The sequence below is a fragment of the Lampetra fluviatilis genome, chromosome 18 (genome assembly GCF_964198595.1).
Source record: "Lampetra fluviatilis chromosome 18, kcLamFluv1.1, whole genome shotgun sequence".
Classification (NCBI taxonomy): Eukaryota; Metazoa; Chordata; class Hyperoartia; order Petromyzontiformes; family Petromyzontidae; genus Lampetra; species Lampetra fluviatilis.
In genome coordinates, this window is record NC_136292.1 from 5,623,860 (window position 1) to 5,637,008 (window position 13,149).

Sequence of the window (13,149 nt, forward strand, 5' to 3'; positions counted from 1 at the left end):
CACGCCCGACCGCCTTTGTCTCCCCAGTGGCGATGTTTACACACCACACCCGGTACTCATTTGAGGCTGAGTCGACCTAAGGGAGGCCCAGGACCGGTTCAGAAAATCGTCACTGATGTTGGCCGTGAGTGGGAATCGAACCCGGGTCGCCAGATTCGTAGCGCAGCGCGCTAACGGCTACGCTACCGCTCCCCACACACACACGCGAACACAAACACACACACACATAGACACACACACGCACACACATAGACACACACACGCACACACATACACACACACGCACACACATAGACACACACACACATACACACACACACACGCATACACATAGACACACACACATAGACACACACACGCACACACATAGACACACACACGCACACACATACACACGCATAGACATAGACACACACACACACATAGACACACACACACGCGAACACAAACACACGCACACACACACATAGACACACACACGCACACACATAGACGCACACATATACACACACACGCACACACATAGACACACACACATAGACACACACACGCGAACACACACACACACGCACACACATAGACGCACACATATACACACACACGCATACACATAGACATACACATAGACACACACACATAGACACACACGCACACACATAGACACACACACACGCACACATATACACACACACGCACACACATAGACACACACACACACACATAGACACACACACACGCGAACACAAACACACGCACACACATAGACACACACACACATAGACACACACACGCACACACATAGACACACACACACACATAGACACACACAGACGCGAACACAAACACACGCACACACAACGGCGACGCTTTATTATTCCGGTCAGGTCCCTGTGTCAATTTAACGGGCCAAAAAGTCACCCCCAAATCTGTCTCTATCGGCAAATGAACGCAATTTTCTTTATAAATATAGCCTGGCAGCTGTCAAACGTAACGGTCTTAAAATTATGGCGCTGTGTGGTTAAAACGCGTGGTGAAAGAGCGATTTATTTATTTATTTTCACAACGTTCGGCCGCCTCTTTTTACGGCCCTGATAATGCCCAGATCGTGCCACGTGTGGGAAGAGCAGAACAGGAGAAATAAGAATGGGTCCTAAGACGAAAGCGAACAGAGAAGCTGCGTTGAAATGCCTAACAACAGTCGCACCTCCGATTAACACGGTTGGCTACGTACGGGACGAAAGAAGTTCAGTGTACATACACACGTGTGCACACACACATAAGACAACGATACCCCGTATAGCTATCACATACTGTTGGGGCAAGTGCTGTTAGCGAGCACTTATGAAGGCCGGCAACGGTACACGAGGGGGTGGCCAGCACCATGCCCGACCGCCTTTGTCTCTCCGGTGACGGTGTTTACACATGCACTACACTAGGTACCCATTAATACATGCACACTTTGAGAATTAGCCATACAGTTTGGCAGTGCCGGTTTAAGCTAGTGCCTGTAGCATGTGTTATAAAGGGGCCCTACATTTTAAAAAACCACATACATATGTAGTGACATAGAATGCATTACTACGGCACCTAGCGACAGTTACTGATCGAGAGGGGAACTGGGAGTGTAGTAGCCCTCTCTGCCAGCTGGCCATGTAATGTCATGGAACGGGTCCCTAGGGGGCGTAGTTCTGGTGGCTGGCAGAGAGGGGGCATCTGAGGACGTAGCAGCCCGGTTGGCTGGCAAGGGCACGTGATAGGCCAGGGTAAGGATGTAGGCCAAAGGTGACAGAAGGGACACGTGGGGTATGGCCCAGAGCCTTCTGGTAGGTTCCAGAAGGGGGCGTGACCGAGGGCGGAGCCAGGCCACGCTGGGGGGCATAAAAGGGAGGTCCCGAGGCTGGGTCGGGGCTGTCTTTTGGAATGGAGTCCTCCGTGCTGCGTCTTCCTCTGGGTCTTCGGTTTTCGTGTTCGGCATTGTGGGTCGGGCAGTGTGCTGACTGTCCTGACCGGTTTATGTCGATATCCCGTTGTTGTTCATATAATAAACGTGTTGCCTCCTGAGTTAGTGTGTGTCTCTCAGTGAACCGACTACACATTAAAACACAAAATGTTTAACTTGCATCGTAAAGTAATTGTATTTTTTTCATTTGCTATACAGACAGGTAATACGACAAATCGCTTAACTTAAACACCCAGTCGTTCATAAAAGTTGAAGGCAGTATAGTACTATAGTGATAGAACAAGTGCAGAAACACTGAACCGGAATTGATAGCTTATATAGCTACTTTTGCAACGAGGATAATCCGGCACTGCAGGTGGGAAAGATTATTAAAATAATTGCCGTGTGTGCACATCTACAGCTCTCTTTGTCAGTCCACTGCAGGATGAGTGAGGGCCCTCCCCGCGCCGTGTGGGTTGTGAGGGGTCGTTTGACCACACCGCACCAGGCTGGTCAGTGCAGGCCCTTGGGAGCTTACGAGTGCAGTACAACAATTGATTTTACCCGCAATTCCCCCTTCTGCGTCGTAGCCCCGCAGCCTTGTTGTGACACCTGTTTGCGCGTGGGTCACCCATCCCAAGCACCGTCAGCCACCTTTAAAGCTGCTCAACTTCTGGCCACAGACTGGCTCGTCAATTGGGCCGATGCGAGTTGGCAGCAGAATGACATCACAGCCGTGCCACGTGGCTTCCCAGAGCTCGCGCGTTGCAAGGGCCCTGAGCGACTTCGAGGAAACCCATTGTGCCCGTTGAGCCACGCTAAATAGGGGTCCGCTGTTTGCGCTCAAGGGGAGGATGAGGGGTAGACTTTTACAGACTTCCTTTACGACAACTCTCATTGACCCAGAGCGTGGTGAAGTATGGTCAACCCTTCCACCCCCCCCACACTCCCCATCCCCATGAGCAACACGGCGTGGGGAGACGTCCCGTAGTTGTTTCTTTTATTTCTGAGAGAGGTGGAATGATGTTGCGGTAAATGTGGCGGGGGGGCAGGGGGGTAGGGGGGGGGGGCAGTCTATCACGTGTTGGAGAGGAATATTCGCGTCTTGAGCCTGGAGTCTTGAACAGCAGCACGGTCTCAGTGTTGTTCGCAGACCAGCGGAAGACAACTCCAGACGCGTACGAGCAACAACAGCAGCAGCAGCAGAGAAAGAGCGACCGGTTCCACCAAGTGGAGCGCGTTCGCTGTTGGCATTGTTGCGGCGTCATTACGTTGGGCTGCTTGGGTTGAAGTAAGGGTCCCAGCCTCTCTGTGGCTAATCGGCAGCATTTTACGGCAATCAGCAAGCATTCTGCCAGATGGCAAGAAAAGTGTCTAGGGCTCTCTGGCTCATCGCGTTGAACATCTCGAATCTCTGCTCTCCTTTGTGCCTGCCTTATCTATATATATTAAAATCTTTCCCCCCTTCATTTTATTCTGATTGTGCCATCGTCGTTGGGTAATGAGACGAAGTATCGATTTGGATCTCTCGAGCGAAGCAGTGTAACCCTTCGTTATTCGAGAATATCCCACCACGCAAGATCCATTCGAAAGGCCCTTTGCTCTACACAGTAGAAGGTGACACGTTTCCACCCGTGATTTAATCAACGAGTAAACACTTTAATTTATAGGGCACATTGTAACCATGCATGACAGTCAAACGGAGACCTTGTTCTTTAGACCTGGAAATTTGCCAAAAATGAAGTCCATAACCAAATTGAATGGGATGGGGGGTTTTTTTTGTTCCTGCGTGCAGTCATCGGTGTGACCGGGGCTGAGAACATCAACACACAAGCAGCTGAAACCTCGATTCGAACCCAGGTTTCTCAGATGCCCTGATCTCCCGGCCGGCTTTGTTCGTCCCCTTCTCTCTATCTCTCTTTCTCTCTCTCCAGCAGTCCTGATCCTAAATCTTGACGTAAAGCTTTCGTGACTGCAGGAGTTCCTATTCTTTGGGTTTTTCGGTAAAGTCACATGAAACAAAAAAAATGATAATAAAAAAACTACGACGTTTCGATCGCAACACAAGCAATCGTCATCAGGAGAAAAAAAGAGCCAAAGACGATTGCTTGTGTTGCGATCGAAACGTCGTATTTTTTTTGTAAATTTAGTCCTGCAGTCTTTGTCTGCCTTCAGTCGTGCGGCTCCTTGCAGCTGTTTAATCCCAAGGCTACAGCTCCTAATGCTATTCATATCAATGCGCTTTGTTTATCCAGAAAATGCAGGCGGGGGGGGGTCCTGCATTTTGATGTTTGGCCAATTTTTTGAAGGAGTCCTTGGCGTGCGATACAGGATGTCGGCAGGAACCTGATAAAACTCACGCTTACGGGGAAGGGTGGGTGGGGGGGTGACACTCAAAGCATAGCGCAGATGGATTCAAGAATCCATTGCCGAAATGTCATCTGGCTAACACGTAGCCCAAGCCTACATCACCTGGTGTACGCAAGAAGTTCCCAATTGAAGAAGCAACCAGGCCGAAAAGCCTGCTTAGATTCCTAGGTCTGTATTTCGGGAAGATCTGCTCACAGGGATTGGGATTGTACTCTCCTGGGATAGTAGTAATGTTGTCCTAACTGTGCGTTTGATAAGCGCAGTAAATTCTTGCGTAGCAAATAGAAGAATACAAATAATAAGTTACTTTATTTATCCAGGTGAGGTCACGCTGTGTCGTTGGACTTTTTTTTGCAGGAGGGTCCTTTGTTGGATTTGATTAAAGACGTTATCAGTCAAATAACGTTGAGTATTTACTATACAAGTGGTGGCGGAGGGGATCCCACGCACGTGCGAGGGGGCAACACGCAATTACCCCCGTACGGTCGGAAACACATGTCGATTCGTCTACTTGTGGTACCGCCTTCTCCTGGCGAGCCAGAGTACAGCGGCTCCTGGAGGGAGTTTCACGCACTGGTAGCGCAGCGGTGATCCACCAACACCTCGCTGCTACCTCCACAGTGCTGGAGGATTACGGGCAGCCAACGTGCAGGAGCGTAGCCAGAGAAGCTAAATGCGGTGGTCTGAGCTGCGTTATCTCCTCGGGCTGCTTGCGGCAGCTGCTACTGCGGGATTGGTGGTGGCCCGGACATTCCTGTTCGTCTGTTGACTGTGACCTCCCCACCGCCACTGCCTTCATTGTATGACTTTTGGCCAAGGTCATTACTCAGAATCCCACGTGCGTGTTTTTTCGTTCAAGAAGGGGCTTTTTTTTTCCCTTCCGTGATGTGACTCGGAGCCATTGTCGGTGGAATTTTAATAAAATAAAATGCACAGTAAGGAAACGTATGCATTAAATCAACGAGTAAATACGTTTACGCATGATGTGGCACACACTAACCGTGCACTGTGATGGCTATATGTCGAGTACTGCTGGGTGATGATCTCCCCGTGCCACGAGGACGTGGTGTTTGTTCACCCGTGAAGTACGGATTGGTGAAGGCAGGGAGCATAGAAGCACAGTACAGGACAATCATTGATTTGGCTGCACTGCCCTCTGTTGCTCATCATGTAGCCCCACAGCCTATGACATATGATATTCAGGGTGGATGCCAATCCATTATTTTCACATGTATAGTTTCATTAGCGCCATTATCCTAAATGTCAAGTAACATAAATCCCATCCACTCTCAATGCACCGTTGGGTGGAAGGCCTTCCCACGCTATGTCGATCTTGAGAGTTTTTGACCATACTTCACCACGATGGTCATTCAGCGCGGGTTGGTGAAGGAGTGGTGAAGGGCAGAACCGGTTTCCGATATCGCACGCCACTGATAAAAAGCAGTGGCTGGGAATCGAACTCGGATCACCGGGTTCACGGCATGTTATGACCCGTTGGGAGAGGTGGGGGGGTTAGGTGAAGACACGGAGACACGGCACGGCTCCAATTAATAAATAAAGTGCTGCGGGAACGCAGCCTGGAACGAGGCAGGGGATTGGCTGAGCACTGGAGGTAAGATATTTGGTGGAGAAAGGAGGAGGAGTTAGATTAACCTTCTGGAACGTTCCACAAAGATCTGTGGGTAGAGTATTTATATATATATGGAGGGAAATCTTATTTTTTATGCTGGAGGAATCCGATGAACTATAAAGCTCTTTCACAGAAGTCCAGTAGGTCAGAACGTTACAACAACAAACAATGCAAAACACGATGGGAGTGCAAAGTATAGGAAACGTAAAGAAATCAATGAAATTATACAATAAAAACTTTAGAATTAATTTTTTTATTTTATCTGGTAAAGCCCACTGAGCTATTAGCTTCTTTTCGGAAGCGTCCTGCCCACAAATAATAGCTCAATGAAGTGGCTTGACGTGTGGAAATTGATAGCAGTCGAATGATCAAAAGGCATGCTCCTAGATTCCTATAAACGTGCGTTTCTAGGAATCGTTCGGGACTCATGCAGAGAAGGCTCCTTACTCGCTGCCCCGCTGGCTAAGAGTTGTTAACTACCTCGCCTGGTATGCAGGAGGTCGTGGGTTCGATTCCGACCTTGACGCCTGCTGCTGTATATTTTGGAGTTAGCGCGTCTCTCTCTCTTTCTCTCTCCCCGTGGTCGCGTGGATTTTTCTCCGGGTCCTGCGGTTTTCCATCCACATTTTGGCTGCTGTACATTTCCACGTGAAAAGTCACTTTGTTGAGCTATCATTTGTGGCCAGGCCGCTTCTAATAAAATTTCTATGTAACTCGGTGGGCCTTACTTGATCAAATATATACTTTTTTTTTAGTTGCGAGTGTGAGCAATTCCAATAAAGCCCTTGACCGAAGATCGCCTAATGTAGACTCCCAATACATCTGTGAACGTTACCGTGCAACCTGCGCGCTTGTGAAGCGACCCGTCCTTGCACGCGCAATGCCACGCACACCTCGGTTATCGCGAGCAGCAGAAGCGGGAATCGGTGATGTCGATGCGTGCATACTTTCGCAATGATCGTGGCAGGTGTTCGCGTACAAAAATAAAATATATATATTTACCCGGCGATTACTTTCCTACCCCCCCCCACCCCGAACGCGTCGTTAACGTTAAATTGGGGCTCCGTTGAGTTGTTGTTGTTTGTAGCGGACCGAATGTTTTCCCCTTAAAGCTGCTCGGTGCTCCCTGCCCTCATCAGCGCCAACGCCAACACCTGGCGCGGCGCTTCTGTGTAACCGCTGATGTAACATCCGCGCCTTGGGACCCGAGACAAACCCCGGGTGTTGCGGGGAATTTTTTGTTTGTTGAAAAGAGAATCCGCTTAAGTTGGGACGCGTGGGGGAGGCGGCACGGTAGCGCTGTTTGTCACGCACTGCCCTCTTTATATTCCCAAATATATATATATATATATTTTTAAAACATCTACTGGAATGCTACTCCCACATATTCTCGTGCGTAATGGCAGTTATACTTTCAGGCGCTGATTGCCAAAGTGGAGGTCTCTGCTGATCCTAGCCACGATGAGAGGGCTTCGGGAGAGAAAGATCGTGTCGTTTTGCTGTTCCTCTGCCGTTGAAGTAGTGCAAACCACAGCGGTTTACTGTAAAATACAGAGTTTGGGTTGCATGGCCCCAGTCACAACACCGTGGCTTGTGTCTTTAATTTACCATTCGTGAAAGCGATCTGCGTTACTGGAATCACGTCATGAGATGAAGCGTTTATGCGAAGCCGTTGCAGGAAGCAGTGGATCTTGCGTGAGAGAATGGCCATTCAATAGACTCTCTAATCTCTACCAAAAAAAATCAACACACTTGTTAACAACGCTGTGGTCTTAAAATGCAAACCAAGGCAACGTGTCATGTAATTTGCCCTTCTTCATAGCGCAGCTTACTAGGCGGCATAAGGAAGCCATACGAGGTGGAGTAAGGATTTGCATTAATTGGGCACTTAAATTCCACACTTAAATCTCAAGAGCGCCTTACGTCACACCTCGTTGTAACCATTCCAATGCACAACTGTAGTCCTGCTCTCTTCGTTAACCTTTGAGAACCTTCCAATAAGAGCTTAAAAAACATGAATCTCATGGAATAGATTTCATTTTTATGGTAATTCTCAGAGCCCGATGAAGGCAAAGAAATAACGAACCAAACTTAATATGGCTGCGATGTGTGTGTGTGTAGGTATTTGTGACCGGGCTGAGACGGTCAATTTCAACCATCGTTTCTTGAGACGAACCGCGGTTTAATGGCACACAACTGGGTCCTGGATTTGGATTCGGGGGATTCAAACCCAGGATATCTACCTGACCAGGGCCGGCTCGGCGTGCACTCTCACTCGCGGCCTTAAGCCTTCTGAGCGACCCCAAGCCATCTCGGAGCACGAGAAAATAATCTCAAATTGAATGTAAAATTAGATGATCCGCTCGACCTTATACCGCGTCACCTGCCAGTTTATATTTTGCTCGAGCGGACCGCCGGCGGCGTTCAACTTTCGCTGGGAATTTCTGAGTGCACTCTCCCATCAAAACAGCATAAACAGCGCCTTTGCAGGGCTGTCTTTTTTGTGACAATTATGAAGCGTGGCTGCTAGCGATGTCAGTCGGTTTTTTTGTGTGTCGGGTGAGACCGATTGAGTCAAGAAACTCCCATTTTTTTTAATCATTGACGACCCGCGATGCGGCGCTGTTCCATCGAACGTGTCTATCGAATTTTTGTTAAACGATTTTTTTTTCATAATGGAAATGCACGATTCTAAATTAACAAACACAAACAAGAACAACTGCTCTCGGTTCAAATGTATTATTTTAATTGCGTTATTTTTATACAAAGGATTTCCTAAAACATACGATTCCACCCGACAGCTCTCTCTCTCTAGCGCATGACAAGTAAGTGCAAATCACACGTCCAAGTTGAAGTCTGCGAGCCATTCGATAGCTTCAGAAGTGGCGCGACTAATACCGCTCAGTCCGCCGGAGAGCGCGCGTAGGATGTAGTTGTTCGCAATGTGGTCCATTGTCGGATTCGGGTTGCCGCAGTCACTCTGTGTTCTGAAACGGTTGATGGGAGCACCCTAGTTTTCTTGGCAGATCAACGTCGTGCATATAGCATTCGTGGGGTCGTCGATGAGGCAGTTATTGGGAATGTCCACAGAACTCCACAGTGTTCGCCAGCGGTCTTCATTTGACCCCGCTTCATCCAATTGTCTCGCACCACCCCAGATTGGTTTCCGGGATTTCAAACGAGTCTGTGGAGGGTCAAGCAGGTCTTGCTGTAATGGTAAATGTACACTGCCTGGGATTTTTAAAAATAGGTTTGCTGGCGCTGAATCCCAGCGGAGGTTTGCTCGCGTAATGTTGGCCAGAACCGGTAGCCACTCAATGGGAGTGCATTTCAGCCGTGCCCGTTACTGGTTCGAAGGACGCCGTTGATGTGGACGTCCACTTTCTTTGTGTGGGCGCTTGATGCCCAGACTGGCGGCGCAGTACTCGCCGCTGGAGCTCACGAGCGCGAGGGCGGTCGTGAGAAGGGTTTGGGTGGCGGCTCCGCACCTTGTACCGGCCAGTTTGCGTAACAGAGGTCCCTCTGCTTTTTGTTTTTGCACACACCTTTTTGATGTGTTTTTTGAATGTGAGGCTTCTGTCTAGTGTTATGCCCAAGTACTTGGGATATCGGTCATTTATTACAGAATGTCACTTCCAACCGGGCGTTTATGTCACGGTTATTGAGATGGTGATTGAGACGGTCGTTTTGGATGGATTCGCTCGTAGTCTCCACTTTTGGAAGTAGTATTCTAATATGGACAAGACTGATGTTAGTGTGTCACTAATGGTCGACTTCAGGTTTCTTCCCTGAGTAGCCATATATACATTTGCGGGATGATGTCTTTGGCAGGTTGCTGATGATTATATTAAGCAAGATCGGAGCGACTACTGACCCCTGGGGCAAGCCGTCGTTGACATTCTTTTGTACGGCTGTGTTACCGGCAAGGTGTACACAAAAGTTTCCGTTGCTGAGCATCGAGTTTTAAGCTGATTCATTGTTGAACGGCACTTGATGATGGGCGCTGCCTTGAGCAGTAGCCCATGTCTCCAGACGGTGTCGTAAGCGGATGAGAGGTCCATCATGGCCGATTCCGGTTTGTTGCCTTTACTGGAATCCAGATTCGATGTAGCTGGTGAGGTCAAGGACTTGCTCACAGCAGCTTCTGGCAGGTTGGAAGCCCGTTTTGTTTGTCGACGGGCAGGTGTGGCTCAACTGTGGGCCCAAAGCGTGTCAGCAGCGTGCGCTCCATCAATTCGTATACCGTGAGTGTACTGTGTATTATTATTTGGTTCTTTCGGTTAAGTCACGTCTAAAGATAAAATAATAAATTACATTAAATAATAGAATACGACGTTTCGATTGCAACACAAGCAATCATCAGGTATAATGAAATAGCGACATAAAATCTAACCGAAAGAACCAAATAATAATTCCTGCAGTCACGAAAGTTCTAAAATTAAGATTGTACTGTGTATGTAGTGTGTGTGTACTGTGTGTGTACTGTGCGTGTACTGTGTATGTACTGTGTGTGTACTGTGTGTGTACTATGCATGTACTGTTAATGTACTGTGCATGTACTGTCTCCCCGTGCGATGCACTGTGGGTTTGGGTGGCTGTGCACACCACGCTACGCGATTTCACTTTGGTGTGCCCAATTTTTTCGGGTACGCATCTCCTACCGGGGCGAGCGAGGAAACCGTGCAAGATATTTGCCCGTGACGTTGCCAACTCGATTCACAATTGGCTGTCAGGTGGTGGAGGGTTTCTGTAAAAAAAAACTGCCACGATCTAAATCACCTCTACAAAAAACTAATTTAGAATTCAATCTTGATTTGAAGCTTTCGTGACTGCAGGAATCCATACTCTTTGTGGTTCTTTCGCTAAAGTCACGTAGCTAGAAGTAAATAACCAAAGGGTATGAATTAAGAATTGTAAGTATTCTGTCGGCGATGTTTTACCGCTGTGCAATTTGTTTGCTTTCGTGACACTCGTGACACGAGGTCTCCCTTGAATTATAGTGCCTTGTAGCAGCCCCTATCGCTTGATCTCATTCAAAGGGGCAGGGGGGGCTACACATAAACTCGGAGATTGAAAGGGGAGCACGACGAGGTCAACGTTAAGCAAACGTTAAACAAATGTCAATCTCTGAACGGCACGAACAATGGCTATCAATTATGCGTTTGTCTACCGTGCCCCGCTGTCCTCGAGCTCACCCCGTCCGTGTGAGCTCGATGGTTGATAGCAAACGGCCACTGATGAGACATTTTGTCCGTCCAAATCTTCGACTTGACTCGCAATATACGGCGAGTCCTCGTTCAACGCAGCGGCAGATGCGTTCCTGAAGAGCGCCGCGTTAAGCGAAAACGATTTACCCACGAAAAATGTGACGAAGTTTGGCGAGATGCAGTGTACCAATGACGAACGCGCTGCGACGTACAAATAACTGAGGGTTCACCGCCGCGTCACTGTATCATTCCGCGTCACTGTATCACACCGCTCAGCCGCGCAGCTCAAGAAAGTAGTTCGCCGTCGACGGCTCAGAAACTGCGTTATAGCGGTGAGCGCGTGCCGCGTTGTGCGAAGAGTGTTCCCTGAATGGAAGGACCGCGTTATAGCAAGAACGTGTTATGTGGACACGCGTTAAGCGATGATTTGCCGTACTTTTAATTGCACGTGCTATAAAGCTAAAATACAAAACGCTGATCAATAACCCCTTACCTTGAACAGCAGAATTATTTCCGGGAAGGGTAAAGCTTATTCCTTTATCAACATCTTGATACCGGCAAAAAGGATCCCATAGATATATTTCCTTCCCCTGTTGGACGATGTAATGGACCGCATGTATTGCTTGAGAGAGGTCACCTAAACATGATAATAATAATTCAAATGTTTCATGCGCGTTCCGTCCTAGGATCCCAATGTGCAATGCATGAAAAGCAGGAAAAAACCAGAACCAGGGCAACCGACCAAACGAAAGAGGGAAGGCCACTTTAAAGAGATGGGATTTTCAAAGCAGACTTAAATATATCTACCGACTCTGATTTCCTGATTTCAAGTGGCGAGGCGTCCCATAGCTTAGGTACCACGCTAACAAAAGCCCAATCACCAAAAGAGTGCAACCTGTCGACCGAGGAGTGCTGATCTGTTGGAGATCAGAACTTAATGGACCTTGATGGAATATTTAAATGTATTAGTTCTTGAAAATAATGTAGCTTGAGCCTTTCTAAAGCCGTAGAGGTTAATGAAGAGATAAGAGGACTGATGTAATGTGCTCGCGTAATGGTGCACGTGTAAGCACTCGAGCAGCTGCATTACGAACAAGCCGGAGTCTTGTCCAGTACTTTGCTCGGCTAATGCATTCAAGCCTGAGGTTGGACTACACTCCAAGGGGTACATTATAGCTTTGTTGAAGGTGAAGACAAGGGGAGCGATGAGTTGTGGAATGAAATATTTCGGACTTTGGATTTTTTATGAGAATCTTTTATTCATCCTGGAGTAAATCCGATGACCTTTGAAATTCTTTTTCACACATATCTAGGTCCGAGTTACAATAACAAACCATACAAAAAATAACGGAGTTGCAAAGTAGATAAAAGGTAAGCAAGTCCCCAAAAAAATAAATGAAGTTTTTTTAGTACAAGTAGCATACGTATATTTTGATGTTTTTCATTATTACATTTAGCAGTAATTAAAAATGCGGTTCGTACGAAAACAGCGACGCTAGGTTTGTGCATGAGCCCTAGAGCAAGGAATTAAAAATACCCCGACACCCCCTCTCGCCCTTTCCCACCTCACCCTCTGCCCCCCCCCTCTAACCAATTCCCCCTCTGTTAAAAACCCAGCGCTCAAGCGTCCCTGGCCCGTGGGCCCTGACGCGCAGTTGCACCGCCTGTACACTCGACAGCCACGCCACCGAGGTGGCGGAACAAATTCGTAAAATTTGACTTTGAACATCGATCGTTCTTCTTTCCGTCGGACGAGCCGAAAAGTGTTTTAATCTTCGCTGCGGCTCCCCCCTTGGGGATTTCTCGCCAACACGCGAAAAGCTCTGCGCCTAATTTACTGCCGCTCGTAATTGCACTGTAGCACAGATGAACACAACTTGGGTTCCCGGCTCGGCCGTAAAGCACGAACGGTCTTTGTTTTTTACGACGGCGGAGGCGATGATGGTGCCAACCGAAGCGGCGAAAAGTGGAGCTGAGGATCTGCATTGCAGCGAAAAGTTTCA